The sequence below is a fragment of the Cryptotermes secundus genome, unplaced genomic scaffold (genome assembly GCF_002891405.2).
Source record: "Cryptotermes secundus unplaced genomic scaffold, Csec_1.0 scaffold22, whole genome shotgun sequence".
Classification (NCBI taxonomy): domain Eukaryota; kingdom Metazoa; phylum Arthropoda; class Insecta; order Blattodea; family Kalotermitidae; genus Cryptotermes; species Cryptotermes secundus.
In genome coordinates this window covers 3657374-3678212 of record NW_019742961.1, presented here as the reverse complement: position 1 = coordinate 3678212, position 20839 = coordinate 3657374, and the positions used below count along the sequence as shown (strand labels likewise).

The window sequence follows — 20839 nt, the reverse complement described above, 5'->3', positions numbered from 1 at the left end:
TTAAAATCAGTTAACATCCCATGTTGTCCTTATGATCGTCGTCCATTCTTTTAAACGATATTTGTTTGAGGTCTGTTATTTGCCTAGCATTTCCTCAGGCGTGGGTGTTATGCGTGTTATTGTGTAGTTCTTAAGGATGTAGCTGTAGTGTTACCAGTTCCTTCCACACAACTACACATGCAGTGTGGTGAACCTACAGTTAAAGGGGCATACATAATAGAGCTGATAACACAACACCTACATTCTTTTGCTTATGTTTAAAGAACTCGTATATCTCCAGAAAGGATAAACGGTGATGAGAAGGAAGCAGTCCTAATCTGTTCTCATCCGTGTTCAGGAATTCTTATGCTGTTCAGTCAGTTCAGTTTCGGTACGTAAGCGCGTGAATCTAGCCAGTATACAGAAACCAGTGAGGCTGTTCGATTCATTATGCTATTGGGGGTGGTACACTCCGTGAAACACGATGCAGCTCTTACCCCGCCATATGGTGGTCAGTTGCATCACTTGCAGCCGTGTCCTTGCATCAGTTCTGTGTCGTGGAAGCAAATTATAGAGCACATTCTCGTATTATTTTCAATAACATATTCGTTCATTGGAATGAAATGTTCAAATTGCATATTAGTGTACCAAAAGTATGAGTAGTTTAAGTTTAGAATAAGAAGTTGGGTTATGAACGAGGCGAAAGGTGTTATAAGAGGGTAAATTCGCCCTGTTTCTGACAGGCGCCTAATATCAGATAGCATGGTGTTTCAGGAAGGAAGGGAAGCACTGCGGTAGTGGCCACAGGACCTTACACCTCAAACCCTGCCAGTTTCTGAGCACTGGTAGATTGGACGCTGAAGTTCGCGTGTTTCTGCCAACTCTGATACAATATTGTAGCTTAAAAAGCGAACGAACCGAAACCATACGTCAATATAAGTTTCGCGTTGTTTATATGAACTTAATTGTATTACATTATAACATGTCTGTGATGTCATGCCATCACTTCCCACAGCTTGAATTCCTAGTTATGCTGTCATGTTCAGATTAATACTGGGTTGCCTCATTTCGCGTAGTTAACGTGGTTGCGACTCTCGAGCATCCGAAATTAGGAACCTTATTTTATATAGTTCTGCTGGTTTGTCATTCTTAGGTGAAATATTAAAAGAAAGGAATGGACCATCGACTCCGTGATAATTGCAGTGCAGGCCGTGAAAGACAAGAAAATGAGTTTCCTGAAGTACCTGCTTGTGCGGGTATTGCACTCCATAAGCAGTCGAATTTGAACTGTAACACGAAATTGTTTTCTTTTATATAAGGACATAGCTTGATGTTAGCGTGCGTTGAAAACTATGTCATTATATTGCACGTACTCATGTAATTAATATTTTGGAATATGATGGTTTATTCTTTATAAAATTATAATTTGAACATACTGTAGACATATGTTTCTCTTGTCCTTTTCACTTTCTTACGGTTCTATTCTATGAATTAGTTGTCTTAATAAAATAGCATACCTATACGCGGTAGCGTAGTTGGTTGAGGCACTATGCTACAAGCGGGAAGGTCGCGGGTTCCATTCCCGATGGGGTCATTGCATTTTCTTAATTTACCTAATCCTTCCAGCCGCACTGTGGTCCTGGGGTCGCCTCAGCCCCTAACAGAGATGAGTACCAGGAATCTTCCTGGCAGTAAAGAGCCGTCGGGGCTTAAGGCTAGCAACCTCACCACCGTCTGTGAGCCGATTATACAATGTGGGAGCCTATACGTCTCACAACCCTAAGGTCCTCCACAGCCTTGTCAGGGTTAGCTTTACCTTTTTTTACCTTTTCTAATCCGAAATTGGGCTACCGTTTTCGCAGACCCTTTACAGTTTTTTTGACCTTTATTTAGTGTCTGAACATATGCTGCATTTGAGATCATAATAAGCACAAATTCTCATACTAGACATACGAGGGCTATTCGGAAAGTAACCTCCGTTTATTTTAGGAAACTAATATAGGAGCGGGGGAGGGCTCGCGCATGCGAGGTAACGTCACATGGCTGATTGCCATGTAAACCATCATATAACTGGTCACTTAGTGTTTTTTCTTGTCTCTACAGAGTGAGATATGATGTTCAGCGGTTTATAATCCCACCAGCTGTGAAATTTCCGATGTCCGCTTACTTCACGCTAAAAGCATGAGGGTTGCGGAAATTCATCGTGAATTATGCGCGGCGGTTTAGCACCAAAATTTAATGAGTGAAGAAACTGCAAGACAGTGGTGTAGAATGTTTAAAGATGGGCGAACAGATGTTCACGATGAAGAGCGAAGTGGTCGGTCATCTGTAGCGACTGATGATCTTGTTCAAAATGCTGATCAAAGGGCCGCGCCATAGCTCAAGCAGTTAGTCGCTGGCTTCCCACCGCGGCGGCCCCGGTTCGATCCCGGGTCTGGTCACGTGGGATTTGTGGTGGACAAAGTGGCGCTTGGGCATGTTTTCTCCGAGTACTTCGGTTTCCCCTGCCAATCTTCATTCCACCAATTGCTCCACAATCACCCTCACCTATCATCTGGGGCTGGTACAATAGGCCAGAAGTTGCCGCAGCACAAGGGACTTAGTCCCACCCCACTAGCAATAAAAAAAATGTTGATCAAAAAATTTATGAGAGACAGCAGTTCACAATTTCGGAACTTTCGTGTGAACTTTCATACATTCCACCCACTCTTCTCTACGAAATTATCACAGGCTAGATTATCACAAGTTTTGTGCAAGGTGGGTTCAGAAAGTGCTCACGGGAGCGCACATCATACAAGTAACAGGTGATGTGACCACGGTTTTATTTTCTGACGCACCCTATATTTTTCATTGCTTGTTTTGTTAACAGCTCACCGCAAGTTACTTTCTGAATAGGCCTCGCAACAAAGCACTAATGGTTCACGATTCTATGAACACAAAATATGGCTTCTACCTTAAGTATTCGAAATATAGTCCCTTTACCATACCAATTATTATTATTTATAGGATAGCGTGAGACTGAGTCCCTTGGTACTTAGGCTGAGTGGCCCATTTTACCCGCCCAGGTTGATAGATGAGAGAACTGAAAGGAGAAACCCACTGGGCTCTGTCCTGAGCCAGCCAAATCAAGTCCACATCTTGGCACCCCATTTCTTTAAAACCAATATAAACACTGTCCCCCCATCTATGCGTATGTTTCCCAATTGGTGGTTCCCCTCAGGTTTTCTGACCAAGATTTAATTTCTGTCATGGGTGGTGTGTGCGTTGCTTAAATTGTGCTCATTAATTTTATAGACTTAATAAAGTTGGATGAAAAGTACAAATTACGAAGCTCTTTGTTCAATATTCTATAGTCTTTAGTTACTCCATAAATACTCGTATGAAGTAGTTCCCTACAAATTTGTTTTTAAATAATAGGAGGTGTTATTAAGGGCCGTGGGAACCCTTTTCGCTCACCACGCGGCACACTTTATCCGCAAAATGTTGACACTTACTTCGTCAATAAGCGGCGGCCGCTTAAAGCCACGGAGCTATAATAGGCGGTATTACGTATCCTTTTGAGTAGACCACTGTTTGTGGAGCATTTGTACCAATCATTTCAGTTGAAATATGAAGGGCGACGTCTGTTACCCCATACTGATTATTCGCGTGGTGTGGCAAAGAAACAAAACCGTACCTTTTATGGCCCTTTGGGTTCCGAATTTGTACATCCAAGTTGCAGGCAGTATGCTCCTCCGAAACATTGGTACCCATTACTAAGGCTACACGACGCCATAATCTTGAATACTGTAATATGAATCTTCATCGACATGAACACGTCAGACTCTCATGAACTATATCTAGATCGGATCCACAGATTTTCCACAGAAATTGAGTAAATCTGACTTTGGCTACCGCGTCTCTCTTAGTTCGCCAAATTACGGGAAGTATTGCACTTATTTATGATCGTGGTTTCAACGGAAGAATTTTCAACCGCCGTTCTATTAAGTTTTCGTGGGATGGGGTGAGACTGAGTCTACTTGGTACTTAGGCCAACAATTTGCCTGTTGCACCAGCCCCGGATGATAGACGAGTATGGAGCATTTGGCGGAATGAGAGTTGGAAGGGGAAACATACCCCAGTGCCAATTTGCCCGCTACAAATCCACGTTACCTGACCTGGCATCGAATACGGGCCGCGGCTTTGGGAAGCCAGCGGCTAACCGCCAGAGTTATGACACAGCCATGCCGTTCAGTGTAACATACAATGCAGAGTCTGATTTAATTCCAGTTCCCCATTGGTTACAGGGCAAAATGAGCCCGGAGAATTGCAGGAATAAATAATACAGTTTTATGTCTGTCATCAAACAGTTACGGATGGAACCCAGTGTAGTTTCATAAACTGTTGCGCCGGAGTGTTACGTCAGTCCATCCGCTTGAGATATTTACTGGTTTGCACGGAAACAAACGGATAATAATTTGAGTCGCCAAGGTTCTGCTGTAACTGTGTACATTTTGTGTATTGGGAATATACAGGGTGATTCTAAATTATTGTCGGGATTTCCGTTCCACACACTTTTCAAACCGGAAAGTGCATGATAAAATTGCTTACGAAAGTTCTTTAGCATTATGCAATATTGATTCTAAACAAAATATACTCCGTGATTTTAGTCCGCAAACGAACTATACCGACAGAGCGACCGCCCTTTGTCGGCGAATTTAGTGCAAACTTTAGAAGATAGAGGGTGTCGCGTGGTCAGCACAACGAGTCTCTGCGGCCGTTAATAAAAGTTTTCTAGACCGGAGCCGCTATTTCCTTGAAATAGCCCCTTAGTTATCATCACGAGGTTGAGTGGACCCTGTTCCAGAGCATTGAATAAAACCTTCTGAGTTACACTTTCATATTCCGTAAGCAGTTTTATTTTGTTTCCGGTTTGAGAATTATAGGCCACGGTAACACCGACAATAATTTATAATCACCCTGTAGTTCAGGTGTGTTTTATATATCTACACATACCGGATAAGGATTCGAAGCTGTGAAAAGAGAATGAAGAAAACCCAATTTTGGCTAGCCTGCACCGCCTTCTTGTAACATGATTGTGCTGAAGTTATCCGTGCTTCCTCTGAGCACGATGGAAGTTCTTAAATGGATTTATGCTAATCCCACTTTAGTTCTCCCTGGTGGAAGTACTGTAAATGCACACGGGAAGATGTTGAAATTAAGCAGCACTGCTCTTTAATAACAAACGAACACAATCACATTTAAATCCGCCACCTTTTTTCTTTTGACGCCTCCCGTCAGCAGCGGTAAGGTGGTTTCACACATATACGCGTTGCTGCTTAACAATGACATTTAAATTCTGCAAGCAGGATCCAAGAATAGTGAAGTTGAAGGGCGTAGTACAAATAGACACCCACCAACTCATGTTTTATTAATACAGGTATTCTAGAGAATGCTGTATCATTTGAAAGATGACCGGTTCCACGGAAAACCAGCCTTCTTGAGAAGCTAATAGTCACCCAGCTAGTTAAGGTATTCCCCACTTTCTGTGGAATCCGAAGCTTCATTACCGTGTTCAGAAGAGCCCAAGACTAGTCCCTTCTCTGGGCCAGAGACATTTACTCCACACACTTCCATCCTATGGCATTACAATCCACTTTAATATTATCCTCCCGTCTATACCTTGGTCTTCCAAGTAGTCTCTTTACTTCGAATTTTCTGACCAAACCTTTGCAAGCATTTCTCTTCTATACCATGTATGCTGCATGCCGCTCCCATCTCATACTCCTTGAGTCGATCATTCTAACAATATTTGGTGAGCAGTAGGCCAACAAATTGTGAAACATCACATTATGCAACTTTCTTCATCCTCCTGTTTCTTTGTTCCAGGATGCAGACCTAAACACGCAGGTTATTTATTTCATTTGTGCTTACATCTTTCGTTTCGAAAATTTTCTCTCTGATATTCAGACTCGTAAAAATGTAATATAGTCGTGATCCTTATTAGGTACTTTAGTAATAAAGTATTAAATTATCAGCCGGGATATCGTAGTCTGTGTAGCGACTGGCTACGGGCTGGACGACCGAGGGGTAGGAGTTCCCGTAGGATCAATAATTTTCTCTTCTCCACGTCCAGACCGGCTCTGGGGTCCACCCAATCTCCTACCCAATGGGTACCGGGGGCTTTTTCCCCGGGAGTAAAGCGGCAGGGGCGTGAAGCTGACCACTCACCACCAACTAGTGCCGAGGTCAAGAAAATGTGGATCTACACGTATACATCCACTCCCACATACGTCTTTATGGCTTAATTAGTTAAGCACAAGAACAACTTTACCTTTTACCCAGTATTAGACTGAAAACCAATTCATTACGAGCAGGACTGTTTTTATGCCTACTCAAGCGAATAGTCAGTATACTTGCCACAGTACAGTATTTGCAAATGCGCCTGAAGTTTAATGCGTCCCACCCGAATTTCGTATTTCTTGCTGTAGAACCTATATAACAACACTTTGTCGAATACAACTGTTATTTTATAGCGACCTCTCGGCCTCCATCCTGCACTTCCATTTCCTGTGTCTGTAACAGTTCCTTGCTGGGCTTAGGCTTCTGTCCTGAAGTTGGGAAGCAGAAACTTCCTCCAAAATCTTGATGTCATCTATCACCTTAAAATCTTAGTTGAATTGGGTGTACTCAGAGCTGTTACTTTGCTCAGATCGATTTTGTCGAAGAAACCACTCAAAAAAACTAGTAAATTAGAGCTTGGTTTTGATATCAGATGTCGGATTTCTTCGAGTCCGTTAAGATAGTAGGTATCAAGGATGTATGTCATTCACCTATCTCCCTCCCACCGCCGTCCACAAGTCGTTTGATGTGTGTTATCACTGCAACGACCTTGAGCTTTGGACACTATCCGAACTAAAGATACCAGCAGAATTATTGCTTTTGTGCAGATCGCTTGGTTTCTGCTCCATCGATTTGGAGGCTCTGCTTGAAAAAAATGACAGCCAAGTTATACTGTGGTCTCATCAAAATCGCTTGTTATTTCCTAAGGAAGTAGGTATGGACTACTTAGAACACTAACGAGGATCAAGAGCGGCCACAGATGTCGTTGATTTGGACAATTTGCCTAGAATTTCATCATACACCTCTAAAATTTAGGTCAGATACCGCAGGAAATACAAAGTATTCCATGTGTTTTAGTAAGTACATGCCACTCCATGAAGATGTAATGGGAAGTGGAGGTACAGTTCCACCATTCTTAACTTCGGCACAAAATGGAGATGAGTGTCCTGTTGTTCTCTTATATAGCAAACTGAACAATGGATCGCCTGTTTTTCTGATTTTCCCATTTTCACGTAACTACTGTGAATTACTGTTGTCCATCTCAAAAAAATCCACGACTTTTATGAAACCCAAAGTTTCATGAATGTGTTCACAAGAGCCCAGCACTGATCCTTACCTGAGCCAGATGAATCCAGTCTGTACCATCACATTCTGCGTACTTCTTCAACACCCGTCTTAATATTGTGGTGTCACTTTGTCACATAGCCCATATGATCTGGGATCGAAGTCTGGCCTTCTCCGTTATGGCACGGCCAGTCCATCTCTTTTGAATTCATAATTTAGTAACTATATTATCATTGGACGCTGTGTAGTCTCAATTACCGAAAGCGTCTGTAAATAATCCGAAAATAAATAAAGAATACGGACTGATTGTTTTTACAGCAAACCGTTTAACTGGAGTCTGCAGTGACAGATTTCATGATGGCGCTTGCGAATGGTGTTTCCATATTTGGGAAATGATCGTTTTATAGTTTCGGGTCATTTAGCTCAAGAGTGAAACTCGTCTAGATTTATTAGTTGCGGATTGTTTGCAGTATCTTTGAGGAATCCAGGCCTTGAGCATCAGTTACATTTTCAAATTTGCAGAGACGAAACCGTAAGAACTGCTTTCACAAATTTGGAAATTTCATATTTTCTTTCTTGTATGCTTTCCTTATAAACGTCAGTTCGGCGCTGTTCATTGTGCTTTCAGTTTTTGGTTTTCAGAGCAGTTTGTTATTTTTATGAGAGAAGGGTTCCGGGTGCGAGAGAGTCGTGAAATACTACTGTAGATGTGTTCAGTGTCGGTACATGCTTACGGTTCATGAAGTTCCATGTGCTATGTGACCTTGAATGTTGAGCATAAAATTATAATTCTGGCTGTGGCAGTTGGTGCATGACCTCTCTTTAAGACCGATGCTACCAATTTCATGACCGCTCGATATAGGCCTACAGTCAACATATTTGTTTGTGGCTTACTCGCAAGGAGGCGTGATTACATCGTACTCCTAGTTGTTAATTTCGTGCGACAAGTGGGTTTATGCTTATCTTCTTTAATATTTGAGCCATGTGATTATGGTGCAGGTCTATTGAAAGGGTTTGGATTTGTCAGCTTTTCTACGTGATTCCTTTCCTTACATCCGTCAGATGTTATTTATATCTGCAATTCAGTCTGTTGGTATTCTTCTCGTTCTTCTATTTGCTTGCACATTTTGTTCATTTTGTAGGTTAAAAATAATAGCGGCATTGAACATGAACATGAACAAATATTACTTTAATTCTCTGCAGGTGTCTGTGACATTGTTTTTACGTTGAATGGTATTAATAAGTTTTACACTCGACAAGTGATAAATAATGCACGTTACTAGCCTTTACCCAGGCACTTAAGTATGCGCTTCCTTTTTATATGATGAATTTAAAATTTTGCATGCTTTAATGAGTAGTGTAGCTGATCGTTCGTCTCCCCCTCCTCCTCCTCCTCCTCCTCCTCCGTGTCCTTCGTCTCCTTCAGTTTTCATGGTTTAGGCACTTATCTATTCCGATTCAGATTTTTTTTTCCAAATGATTCGTAGGACATACGGCATTGCTCCTTGGATGGAAGCTCGAACCATCTTAAGAGTTCTGTGGTTTGACTTTTATTCTTATTTTCATATTAAGTTACACGTCAACATGCCGGGAATCAGGATAGCTGAGTCGATAAGGAGACCGGGCTACGCGCTGGACATCCGAGGGGTTTGGGTTCTATTCCCGCGATGGCAACAGATTTTTCTCTTGTACCTCCCAAACCTTCGTATCCACCTACAATACTATTCGATGTCACAAAGCAAAAGTCGTTAGCTTTTCACCACAGCGGTCCAGGTTTGAGCCCAGATCATGTCAAGCGGAATTTGTGGTGGATGAAGTGACAGTTGTGCTGGTTTTCTCCTAATACTTCGGTTTCCATCGTCATTTCGCATTCCACCAGCTGCATCACATTCATTACCATCCTGTCATCGACGCTGTTGGTCTCGATACCGACAACATCGTTAAATTAACCAGTTAAAACACTACCCAGACGATGAATCTGAACATGAAAGGAGTTTTGTGTCGGGTACTAAGATGCACGGGTTAGTGCAGTTTGTATTAAAGCTGTGTTCAAAGTGTGTGAAGGTTATAAAATTGCGTGTACTCGTAATGCGGCTGTCAACAACGCAAATGCTGAACCAACCACCAAGTCGATGAAAACTGAAAAGTCTGGAAGCCTTGCCTGAATGTTAAAGAACAGCGTATGAAATGACGTCACATGGCCTTTTACGATACAGTGTTTTTCAAGACACACGGCATGATCAGTCTTTATTCCGCTATTGTATGACTGATCCACCTTGACAGGTCGGTGAGGTTGATACCCCTGCTTGCCGGTTCCAGCCAGGCTCATGAGCGTCTCCTTGCGTTACTTAGAATTTAAACCGAGAGACTAGATACAAGATGTGAGCATGTGAAAGACGATCGGCGTTTCCAAGGCTGAGAAGTGCGAAGCGCCGAATAAACAAAATATATTGGGAACTTACGTAATGCCTTAAACGCGAAGAGAGTAACTTTCTTGGAATATTTATTGCGTTGTGTGTTTTTGTCTACAGTGAATTTCGAACCGACATGAAATAAATAGGTAATGAAATTTGTATAAAGGGGGACCCTAGGCAGTATGGGTAAATGAAGACGCGTGTTTTCATAACGGGTTTTGGCGGAAATGCTACAGCTGGCAGCTACATTTATCGGTAGCTGAAGTGATTTCGGATTAATACTAACCCCAAGCGGTTAGTCGCTGGCTTCCAACCGCGGCGGCCCGGGTTCGATCCTGGGTCTGGTCAAGTGAGATTTGTGGTGGACGAAGTGCTGCTGAGGCGGGTTTTCTCCGAGTACTTCGGTTTCTCCTGCCAATCTTTATTCCACCAAATTCTCCATCATCATAATCACCCGGGGCAGGCTACAATAGGCCAATCAGTGGTCGCCGTGCCGAGTGGACCCAGTTGGACTCCACCACCCACTAAGCGAATTAAAGAAATACTAACCCCATCAAAACTTGAGCCGTTAAATTAAACAGAAAATATATTAAGTGGACCGTAACACTCTGAAGGGGCGAAAAGGTTTGATAGGCAGAAAAAAAGAGAAAGGTAACGCTATTCCTGTAACAGGCCGTGGAGGCCCATAGAGTTGTCAGACGTCGAAGCTCCCACGTTTTCTACAGAGTTGGCTCACAGATAGCTGTGAGACTGTCAACCTTACGCGCCGGTCGCTCTTTTTCCCCAGGAAGATTCCTGGTATTCATTTCTGTTAGAGGCTGAGTCAACCCCAGGGCCATAGTGTTGCTGGAAGGATTGGCTCAATTGAAAAATCCAGTGACCTGATCGGGAATCGGACCCACGACCTTCCGGTTAGTAGCATAGTGCTAGTGGAACAAAACGTGTTAGATTTGAGATATAACAGATATCTCGGAAGAAAGTAGAAAGGCTACTTCGCCTCCACAGGCCCCGTATAGAATGGTTACTTCATAAGAACAGTCGTTAATGATACTGGCAGGTAAAGGTAAAGAGAGGGTAAAGTTATCCCTCTGGTTAAGTACCTAAGCTCTACGCCATGAAGGCGTATGGAGGAGTGGATATATAGATCCACATTTTCTTGATCTCGGCACTAGCTGGAGGTGAGTGATCAGCTTCACGCCCCAGCCTCATTACCCCCGAGGAAAGAGGCCCCGGTACACATTGGATATGAGGTTGGGTGGACTCCAGAGACGGTGTTAACGACATGGAGAAGAGAGAATTCTTGACCCTACCGCGACTCGAACTTCGCCCTCTCGGTCGTGTCGCCCGTAGCTTGTCGCTATACTGACTACGCTGTCCCGGCATATAATGATACTAGCCGTCCTACTGAAACTGTAGGCTGTTTTAATCCACATGAATCAAAACTTTTTCACTCCAGTGACGAATCTTTTTAATAATGCCTTTAAAATGGCGGCTTTGCGAATTAGTTTTTGTGATAGACTTTGAATGTAAATTTGAAAGTTCGTGTTATAACGGAATTAATAGAAATGTGCAGCTGTAAATGACTTCGTAGTAACTATTATAGTTATACACGCAACATTGTATGGCAGAATAGTTTAAAAGAATGTAAGGTCTGTCTCTACCGTGGAAGATGGGGTTAGAAAGTATCAATACAGAGACATCACGAAACATTTTAGGTTATGTAAGATTTAAGGTTTTCACTCCGGTGACTATGAAGAATTCCGTCTTCTGGGATGTGGTGGCGCCGTGTAGATATTGTGTTAACCGACGTTTCGGATGATCANAAGGAACATCGCCTCCATCTTCAGGGTATAAGAAATCCGCGAGCGACGAACCAGCGCGAGCAGGTGGCTGCAGACTGCTGGTTCCTCGCTTGCGGATATTTTATACCCTTGTAGATGGAGACGATACGTTCCTCCGAAACGTCGGTTAACACTATGTACACGGCGCCACATCCCAGAAGACAACATTCTTCATTTTAGGCTATGTATCAGTATTTATGTGATGGCTCCAAACCATTATATTTTTAGAGAAAATATTTATGATGTAGGGATACAGCGTCAGTTACGACAGCAGTGAGCTGCTCGTACTTATGCCAACATTTTCTACGTGATGCCTTTGTATCAGTAATGAATTCAAAGTTAAGGACACACCTACCCTGTCGGTACGATTTTCATAAGTTGAAATGACATCCCTTTGGACTGAACATCATAGTGAGCTGGTTATTAGTGCACCATATTCGGGAGGTCCAGGTTGAAATCTTGCCCCGAGACCGTCTATCCTGACTGAGCATTTTCATGGTTTTCCTCTTGTCTTTCTTAGCCAAACGTCGAGGTATTTCCTAAAATTAGGCCACGCTCGCCTCTCTCCAAACCCCTTTCTGATTCACTTCACTGACCATTGGTAGCGTCATTAAAGAAACAAAAAAATAAAATAAATAAAGTACACCCATTTGAAACATGAAGCCAGGATAGTGTAGTCGGTATAGTGACTAGCTACGGGCTGAACGACCTAGGGCCGGAGTTCGAGTACCAGTTGGTGTAAGAATTTTACTTTTTTGTGTCATCCAGACTGACTCTGGGACCCACCCAGCCTCCTATCCAATGGGTATCAGGGGCTCTTTCTCTGGGTCAAAGCGGCAAAGACGTGAAGCTGACCACTCACCTCCAACTAGTGCCAAGGTCAAGAAAACGTCTATACATCCACTCCCCCATACGTCTTCGTGGCGTAGTCCTTAATTAGTTAAGCACAGGAACAACTTTACTTGTTGCTTATTTTTTTTCCAGTGGCTCTTCCAGCCCATTCAGGGCCCAGGCCTCTTATTGAGTTACGTTAATCATTTTTCACAGACGGTAGGACTCCTTGGGCGAGTCATCAGCCCGTCCCAAGGCCGCTACCGAAACACAGGACAACACAGAATACACTCATACACACCAAACATCCATGCCCTGATTGGGATTCGAACTCACTGTCCCAGCGTCCAGCTCATGCCTTAGACCGCTCGGCTTCTTTTTACTTATACCCATTTGAAAAAAAAACAGTGTAGCAGTTTTCTGTTTTGAGACTTAGAATTATTAAATTATTTTAATATTCTTCGAAAGTCACTTTCGAATATTGTTGAACCCGTCACAGGGCTCTAATCACATTATCTTTGATATCTATGATTTTAGTCGATTTATGAGAAGTTACTCAAGGGAATAAGAAAGCATACACGTACAGGCATGCTGGCAGTAATCGTCACAAGTCGACTGACGGACATGCTGTGATTAGTAGTGGGCGGTTCCGGTCAGGTAACAGGCTCCGGTAATCGATAGACAGCCATTGTCGCAGGACAGAGAAACACTCTCTCGCGCTCAGGGAATGAATTCATCGCTCGGCGCAATTTACCGCGAAAATGACGGGACGAGAATTGGAATATAACGATATTTTATTTTTAAGAATTACCTCTATTTCAATGTATTGAGCCATATTAATTTAGCGTGTTTCAAGGTACACTGAGCTGACAAGCTATACCACTTCTGATAAACAGAATAAAATCAGCGAGAAAATATTTATTATGTGATTGAATCTGACACGCTGACAGGATGACAAAGAAGGTTTTAAAATATCAATAAACAGGAAAAAGTAGTTGGAGAAAACCTATGAAACAGTTGAAGGACTGTGCTGTAAGGTTTAAATACTGTGAATCTTTATAGGGGAATTGTGAAATCCATTAAGGTAATAGATGGAACAATACTGATGAAACTTACTGAAGGAACTCACATAATATATAACAAATATATCGTTTCACTTGCCTATACTGCATGCTCTAAGTACCGGGATAGGTCAGTTGGTATAACGACGGGCTGCGGCCTGGACGGTCCGAGTTCGATTCCCAGCAGCGCAAGATTTTTCTCTTCTCTACAGCGTCTAGACTGGCTCTGGGGCCCACTCCGCCTTCTATCCAATGGGTACTTGTGGCTATTCCCCCGGGGGTAAAGCCCCGGAGCGTGAAGTTGATCGCTCACCTGCATCTAGTGTCGAGGTCAAGAATGGTGTAGCTGTACCTCCACTCCCCAATATGCCTTCGTGGCATAGTGCTTAATTAATTAGGCGGAAAGAAAACTTTACCTTTTTACCTTTTAACCTGTATGCCCCATTTCCATAGATAGGTAAGACATTCCAAGTGTCTCATGTTTACATGAAGTAGAGTACATATTATGCTCTTCTCTTATGCAGATGTATGATAATTTGCAGTCACTTTAACGTGCAGCGTTTCGTAGTCTGTGGTTGTCCTGCTATAGTATCTGATAAGAGCGTCTTTCAGACGAGAATCTCCGTGGGTTTTCTCCGTCCCTCCATATTAATGCTCTACTAACACGCTTTGTAAGAGAACGCGTCACATTGTTCATCCTTAGAATGTTTAGGCTTTCAAGTTGCAGGAAGTCTCGTTATTATGATACTCAACAGAGATGTTTCGGGATTATTTTGAGCACAGGAAAGTCGAATGTTTTAGATTGTAAGCAGTGTGCCGAGGAAAATGTTTGGTTCTAATAGGTAATATGGAAATATTACACAAGGGGCAGTATAGTTTGGGCTCTACCTTGAGTACCTCCAAGTTTATAAAGTTTGATATGTGCTGGACATGGAGCACGAAATTGAAACAAAAATTATTCAATCATTTGTTATGGAAAATCATACGGTAAAGAGCACTACGAAGCCTATATATGGGGAGATAAGACCCCTTGTATCATATGTGAATGGACCGGACTGAGCCTTTGGCTTCCGTAACATCAGTATTTCTTTTTGAATTGGCGAGTAAATGTCAGTTTCTCGAAGAAGACCTCGTACCTTATGAGTTTTAATCCACCGTTCGCCGTTCAGCCCAGCGTTGGGGGTCAGAGTCTGAACGCATGCAGATAATTTTCGCGTTACACATAACTGTCAGGGGCTCCTTACAGAGTTAGCTTCGGAAAGGAGAGTTGCTCAAGAGTACAAAATGAAGAGCTTTATAATTTGTGCTGTTGATAAATATTGCTTGGATTACAATGGGCAGTGAGATGCATGGTTCTTACAGAGCACATGGAAGGAGTGAGAAATGCATACATAATTTTTGTCGGGAAACCCGAAGGTAAGAGAGCACCTGTAATGAGTAGGCGTAGGTGGGAATGGAATATTGAGATGGATCTTGAATCAGTAGCATATACGACTGTGGTCTTGATTATTTTGGCTCCAAATAGGTTTAGTGGCGGGCTCTTGTGAACACGTAGTGAACCTTTGGATTTCATAAAAGGCGGGAAATTTGAATTCTTTCTCTATGGCTTTACACCCTTGTGGACTTCGGCCACTTTTTAGTTTCTTAATCCTACACACAGTCGGCAGGACTCCTTGGACAGATGATCAGTCCGTCACAAAGCCGCTACCTACACACAGAACAACACAGACATCCATGCCTTGAGTGGGATTCGATCCCACGACCCCAGTGTTCGAGCGGGCGAAGACGGTTCATGGCTTAGACCGTGCGGCCACCATGATAGGCGGAAATTTTACTTTCTGGCGTATGTTACATTTTCAGAAATGGTTCTGCTCCATGGAATGGTTGGATGTGAACATAAGAAAAGCAGGGATGGAAACTTTTACATTATTTTCGCCATGCTGTGTTATTGTTCCAGCGCTGAAGAGAATTCTAGTCCTCAGCCGTTCCATACTTGCTGAACCTGTTGACTTTTTGCCAATAAATTGGCAAGAATGGCCAATAAACCTGTCTCCCTAACTCATTGTTGCAGAACAAGAACTCGTTGACCTCCGCCCAGAGAACTGAAACTCATTTTAAGTTTGTTACAATCATTTCATTAATATTCTAATTTTAACCTCTTGTACTATATATATATATATATACAAGGAAATTTAAAATGAAACTTTGTTACTTTACGCTAGCGGTTCCAAAGCTTGCGTAACTGTCCTCACTTCCCCCCTGTTCCGTCTCAACGAAAACAATTGTTCTGCTCCCCTCTCACTTCGTCTCTAGCTTTACTCATGTTTAACGTCTTTAGAAGCCGTAAGAAAAATACACATTTATGTCGATAATAAAATGGCGTCTAAAAGTTACGCGTGGGAACCGACATAGCTCAGTCGGTATAGCGACTAGGTTGCATATGGACGAACAAGAAATTGGGGTTGTTTCTTAGCAGGGGCAAAAGATGGTCCAGACCGGCTGTGGGACCTACATGGCTTCTTGTCCAATGACTACCAAGGATAAAACGGCCGGGAAGGGAGGCTGACAATTCACTTGCGTCTGGTGCCGAGGTTGCGTGGAGCTATACCTTCAGTGTGTCATGAAATTTCATTGTGTTGTGTTTAATTAAAAACAGCTATGGCTTCAGTTAACAATCCAAAATATAATTTCGTATTCACTACGGAACCAGGAATTCCCGTTTCTCTTAAAATATTGAATTTGAAATCACAGTACTCCCTTATCACCATGGTCCAAATTTAGGAAGTTTGTAATGTTTGTTGGCCTACACAGTGTTGCGGAAATTGATGTCAAACATTTAACTACTTTTTCGAGGAGTATTTAGACTTGGAAATGCGTGGGAAAGATGATACCTAGAACTCACCTGTGCGAACTTCTGGCGTTTCATATGTTTCCACCACTATTTCTGAAAGGCTATGCTGCTAGAGGAAATTAAGCTGCTTTTACCGGTTCTCACGGTCTCTTCGCTTGCAGATTTCTTATATTTTTTCTTCTACCCTGAAGATGGAGGCGATACGTTCCTCCGAAACGTCGGTTAACACCACATATACACGGCGCCAAATCCCAGAAGACTGCTTTGTTCATAGTCACCGCCGTGAAAGCCTCAAATCTTACATTCATGGATATTATTCAGTATTTGGTTATAATACATTGAATAAACATTAAACTGCTAAATTCTTTGCACCTAGGATGAGAATTTTATGCCACTCAGAATGCGTGTGGTGCAACTGCGATACAAATATTGTCCATCCGTTTATATTCATTTGATCTTTTATACGTTTTCATCACGTCTCGGTCACTATGAATAGGCCTTTATTCTAATTCCTTTCCAAACCTGTACGTTAGCAGCGTGAATTGCAGACGTTGTGTGGCGTCAGAGGAGAGTATGCGGACTTTTGCAGGGAACTGTTTGGCTGTTCGTTAGAAGGGACCCGAAAGACAGCGGGCACAGCCCGACAAAGCATCAGATATAAGCAGAGCAAGAATTGAAGAATGCATCTTCTGGGATGTGGCGCTGTGTAGATCTTATGTGAACCGACGTTTCGGAGGCATTTTTCATAGTCACCGCCATGAAAATCTCAAATTTTACAGAGCAAGAATTGTTTTAGCTGCATAATACTTGAGAGGTTAAAACAGAGTCGCTGGAAAGGCGTACTAATAAATAGACCATATAGTTAACAACGTTTTGCTCTGAGTTGTTTTTACTTTATTTCCCGTAAACATTTTTTTTCCATTCAGCTGGTTTCCGACTGCAATTTGTAAGTTACAGTACGAACGGTAACCGTAAAGATACGTGTAGTATGTATGAAATATCGACTTTGGATCTTGCAGTCTATAAAACAGTGTTATTTACACAGGCGTGGAGGAGAGCTCCCGGCGACTCTTACGCTTTTAATTGAGTTCTACGTGTCTCCAAAGTTGTCCCTTAGCGTAATTAATCACGCCATGAAGACATATAAGGAGTGGAGTTATAGCTATATAGCTATCTTTATTTTTTGTTGCTTAACGACGCTGTCAGTATCGAGCGCTCGGTCGGTATAGTTCGCTTGCGGGCTGTAACCACGGAGTTTGTTTGTTTGTTTGTCAGTTTGTTATATAGCGTTGGTGGCAGGATGATTAATGAGTGTGGAACATTTAGTGGAATGAGAATTGGCAGAGTAAACTGAAGTACTAGCAGAAAACTTACCCCAGTGCCATTCTGTCCACCATAAATCCCACATGACCTGACCTAGGATCGAATCCGGGCCGCAGTGGTGAGAAGCTATTCTTAACCATGGCACTCGATGGAGGTGAGCGGTCAGCTTCACGCCTTTATCGCTTTACTCCTGGGGAAACATCCCCGATGTCCATTGTGAAGGAGGCTTGGCAGGCCCAAGAGACAGTTTGGGCTTTATGGAAAAAAAAGTCTCTCTTGCCTCTGCCGAAAATCGAACCTCCGAATTGTGGGTCATCCAGCCCGTAGCATAGTCGATGTACCGATCGAGCTATCCAGTACTTGATTTGTTCAGTCCTTCGAGAAAGTGGGCCACGACTTCTTTAGGCTCTGGCAGTGGTAATGATTGTAATAACTCAAAATGACTGTTATGACATCTGTAGCATCCTGATCTTAGGAGGAGGAACGAGTAGGGGGTTACAGGTGCTTTGTGTTTGCTGAACATTCGTATTTCACCCATAGCTTCAAACGTGTATGGCCTTCGTTGGATTGCCTTTTAGCGGTAGTCGCGCGGTTCGTTTACACATCTGAAAACTTTTGCCGTTACATCCGTTTAGAATATTTCCATCAATCGGAAGTTATTTGTACATGTGATGATGGTTAATTTCTCCACCTGACTGCAGACAACCTTCACGGGCCGTGATTATGAAAGCTTGGAGCTTGCTTCATCCTACAGGAAGCCTGTTGTCTGACACTGAAGCCTAGTCAATTGGAAGGAAGGACAGAAGGATGCTGAAAAGGGCGATCTCAAAGATAAGAAAGTAGGTTATACTCGTATTTCAGGTCGAGCAAAATGTTTCTTTCTATTAAGCAACGATTTACACAGAATCTTCATAAGAAATGTGCGGCTGCGCGCTTACACGCATGTACTATGTTTTCACGCTGGTATGAGGGCAGGAGACCGTCTCTTTGGTCTAGTGGTCAGAGTTCCTGGCTACAGATTCAGAGGTCCGGGGTCGATTCCCGGCGCTACCAGATTTTGTGAGAAATATTGGGTCTGGAATGTGTTCCACTCACCCTCGTGAGGATAATTGAGGAGCTATTTCAGGGAAATAGCGGCTCCGGTCTAGGAAACCGAAATTGACGGCCGTGGGTGTTTTTTGCCCTGACCACGCGACACCCTCTATCCGCGAAAATTGACACTAACTTCGCCGACAAGCGGCGGTCACTCAGTCGGTATAGTTCGCTTACAGACTAGAACCACGCAGTTTGTTTGTTTGTTTGTTTGTTTGTGAGGGCGGGAAGTATGACTTGAAGCGGCTGTAAAATTCAGTTAGGTCGCATGAAGTCGCATGGTATCCCCTTAGTTGTGTTTGACTCCGTGCAGGAACAGTATTGTCGTTTGTATAAGGAATAGGTGTGAAAGAGAGGTAATAATTACCGAAAAATACTACATTTTAAGTCCGTTTCATTACGATCCAGAAATATCTGTTACCTTTTTGTTACCTGTCCGTGTGTATAAAGTTGTCCCTGTACTTTATTGATTAAGCAGTTAAGCACTACGCCATGAAGACGTACGAGTCAGTGGACGTATAGCTCCGCCATTTTTGACCTTGGCATTAGATGGAGGTGAGTGGTCAGCTTCTAGCCCTGGCCACTGTACTCCCAAGGAGAGAGCTCGCGGTACCCATTGGATAAGAGGCTAGGTTGGCCCAAGTGCCGGTCCATGTATATGCATAAGGATATATAAAATGTATTCTCTTTGGCACAGTTTTGCTCAGTTAGGCAGTGGAAAATTTTAGTGCAATTCAAACCAAAAACAATTTAAACCATGTCAGCCTCTTACATGAATTTATATTTTTAGTTAATATTTTTGTATATACTCACCTTACGAATGTTTATTCTTACGTATGTTTCGATGCGATGGATCGATTTTAGACGAATATTCGTCAGTAATAAAGCTGACATACCCGCTCTCTGGGTGCATGTATTGTCTCGTATATGCACTGTGTAGCGAAAGTAAACTGTTTGTAACAGGCACTTAGAGTACTAAATACGAGAACTTGCTGAACATTCGTGTAGCCGGTTAATTACAGACGTCGTAACCTGTACTCCGCTCTGCTGAAGATCAACGTTTGCAAATCAGTAATTTTACCAGTGGTTTTGTTGTGGTGTGAAACATGGTCCCTTAATTTGATGGGAGTAGCAAAGTACGAGTGCTCGACAACCGTGTAACCGGAATGCGGTATTTGGGTGATCAGAAGGGTGAAGAAAGTGAGCAATTTAATATAACATAACGAGGTGATTAATACAGGTCATTCGATGTTTTTAATGTATACCTGTACACCTTATACTCTTCTCCAGGTATAATTATAATGATCAAGGCAAGGAGGATGAGATGGACATGTAGCACGAATGGGAGAGAAGAGGAATACATATAGGATATTGGTTGAAAGCCAGAAGGAAATGGACCACTGGGAAGACTAAGGCGTAGGTGGGTGGACAATATTAAAATCGATCTTAGAGAGGTAGAATGTGATGATATGGATTGGATTGATCTGGCTCAGGATAGGGACCAGTGGAGGTCTCTTGTGAACACGGTAATGAACCTTCAGGTTCCATAAAATGCTGGAAAATTCTTGGATAGCTGCAGAATTGGCGGCTCCTCAAGAAGGGCTCGCTCAGCTCCGTAAGTAAGTACGATAAGCTGAGAATCAGATTAGGAGGTGGGAAACTTGGACTGAATATAGAATTTACTGCGGAAATCTCTTGGATAATATACACTTGAAATTAGATTTTAAAGTCCTCACGGCGGTGAATATTAAGATTAAGGTCCTCTGGGGTTTGATGCTCTCCACCAAACTCCACGGCTTCACATCCCAGAAGATTTAATCTTAATCCATTTGCAGGAATTAGAAGGAGATTGAAGAATAACTTTAGGTGTTCACAGCGGTGACTCTGCAAGAGTGACGCCGTGTAGTCTGGCAGAAATTTACAGACATCTCGGAGGAACGTACTGCCTTCATATTCGAGTCGAAGCGCAAAGCAAGCAAGAAAGAGGCAAACGGCAAATAGTCTGCTTGTGTGAAATATGTAAAATGTATGCCCCGTTTCCCATGCACACTCCTGCAAACG

General features: G+C 42.7%; 1 protein-coding gene across 9 annotated transcripts in view; it reads left to right on the top strand.

Annotated features, from left to right (window-relative positions):
- Positions 1–20839, top strand: part of LOC111873397 (protein numb) — a 214496-nt gene that overhangs the window by 49293 nt on the left and 144364 nt on the right. The window lies entirely within an intron of this gene.